Genomic DNA, 2,500 nt, shown 5'->3' on the forward strand with positions numbered 1-2,500 from the left:
GTATACATATATATATATATATATATATATATATATATATATATATATATATATATATATATATAGAATATATATAGATAGAAGAGAGAGAGAAGAGAGAGAGAAGGAGAGAGAGAGAGAGAGAGGAGAGAGAGAGAGAGAGAGAGAGAGAGAGAGAGAGAGAGAGAGAGAGAGAGAGAGAGAGAGAGGAGAGAGAGAGAGAGAGAGAGAGAGAGGAGAGAGAAAGAGAGAGAGGAAGAGAGAGAGAGAGAGAGAGAGAGGGAGAGAGGAGAGACAAGAGAGGAGAGGAGAGAGAGAGAGAGAGAGAGAGAGAGAGGAAGAGAGAGAGAGAGAGAGAAGAGAGAGAGAGAGAGAGAGAGAGAGAGAGAGAGAGAGAGAGAGAGAGAGAAGAGAGAGAGAGAGAGAAGAGAGAGAGAGAGAGAGAGAGAGAGAGAGAGAGAAGAGAGAGAGAGAGAGAAGAGAGAGAGAGAGAGAAGAGAGAGAGAGAGAGAGAGAGAGAGAGAGAGAGAGAGAGAGAAGAGAGAGAAGAGAGAAGAGAGAGAGAGAGAGAGAGAAGAGAGAGAGAGAGGAACGAGAGAGAGAGAGAGAGAGAGAGAGAAAAGGGAAGAGAAAGGAGGGAGAGAAAGAGAGAGAGAGAGAGAGAGAGAGAAGGGGAGAGAGAGAGAAGAGGAGAGAGGAGGAAAGAGGAGAGAGAGAGAGAGAAAGAGAGAGAGAGAAAGAGAGAGAGAGAAAGAGAGAGAGAGAAAGAGAGAGAGAGAAAGAGAGAGAGAGAGCGAGAGAGAGAGAGCCCTTCACGACAACGCCACCGGAGCCTGGCAACACGAAGGAGGTCGCTGGCGTAACCCAGGTAGACGCTGGATTATTGAATCATATAATCCTCTGATAAATGCCCTAACTAGTACAGAGTCAATTACAAACTGGCTCTATGCGATAACGGCATGATGATGAATGAACAAGTGTCCAATCGATGGCATTTCCAGCAAGATGCCCGAAATTTAATGTCTATTTACTGATGTTCATAGTAACTGCATTTCTTTTTTTTTTTACACTTTCCGTCTCCTTCTTTATGTTATGAAAAAAAAACGACAAAATCGAGTCCCACGACCCGTAAAGAGTAAAAGTTAAAATGAAAAAAAAAGAAAGAAAAAAAAGGAAGCCGGAGAGTAATCAAATCCCGTGCCGCGATGACGTCAGAGTCGGTCACCGAGTATTCCGACGTCTCCGCCGCGTTCCGTGTCCCGCAAAAAGACATCCCCCGACGATGTCCCAATCGGAGGAGGGCACTATACCTCCTTATAAAACAATCAAACATACAAATGACACGAAAAAAACATAAAAAGCGGCGTCGTTACATCATCTTCACGCACTCAGGCGCGGAGGCGACTAGGAAATGCGTAATCTGATCGCGCCATCTCCGTGAACGTCACTGCCTTTATGCAATTGCAGTTGCTTACAGCTGATGATAGGATTGGATTAAGTTTTATTGCCGGCTTTGCATCATTATGCATACCGCATTGCTAATACAGTTATTTTGATCTAATATTAAGTGGTAGTTTCATTTGCAATATTAACGATAATACTTGTTATCATCTAACACAAAGATAATGATACATGTTGAACACTATCACTCTCTCTCATCCTTTTCTTCTCGCTCTCCCATTCTCTCCCTCTTCCACTACTCTTTCTCAATGCCATTTCTTCCTCACCTCTCCCACCTTCTCCCCACCTCCTTCGCTCGCTCTCCCCTTCCTTCCTTCGCTCCCTCACCCCGCCTTCACCCACACACCCTTTACGTAAACACTCACGCCCCTCCGCCGTTCCTTGCACCCCACCTGTCTATACAACGTTCGCCAGGTGGCTCTCTGGGTCTATTCCCGGAATCAACAAGTGGCGGTGCGTGCGTTCTCCTGTTATTGCCTTCATCGTATTTATATATATATATATCGTCGCGGTCGTTAGTGCAATCGCAGTAACCTCATTGCAGAACAACATATAGAGATCTGGGTAGATATATTGGAATAACGGACACGCTTAGCGTTGAAAAATAAACTCACACACATACGTGATAAAAACGCGACAGAATAATGATTGGGAGGTTGGTCTGTGGGGTTTGCAACAGAACTCGTGTAGGTATGTTTGCCGTTGCATGTCGTTTGCTGCAACGTGTTCAATAGGATCAGGATTTCTGGAAGAAAGCGCGACTGTTTTTGGACTGTATGCAATGCTTCTCTTCCTTCCCCTCCTCTTCTTTTTCTTTCTTTTTCCCTTCTCTTTCTTCTCCTTTTTCCTTCTTCTTCCGCTCCTGCTCCTCCTTGTGATGAGGTCAATTTCAGTGCCTTTTCTTTGGTATATTTGCATGCCTCTCTTGATATAAAAAAACGAATACAAAAAAAAAAAACTCAAAGAAAACAAGAACAAAAAATAAAAATCCCCCAAAGAAACGACAGACCGATAAAAACAAGCAATAAATAAGGTGGTGGCAAGTCTCATTGAGCTGCAG

Source organism: Penaeus japonicus, unplaced genomic scaffold, assembly GCF_977035675.1.
Source record: "Penaeus japonicus unplaced genomic scaffold, GWHDUDI00000001_assembly GWHDUDI00000035, whole genome shotgun sequence".
Taxonomy (NCBI): domain Eukaryota; kingdom Metazoa; phylum Arthropoda; class Malacostraca; order Decapoda; family Penaeidae; genus Penaeus; species Penaeus japonicus.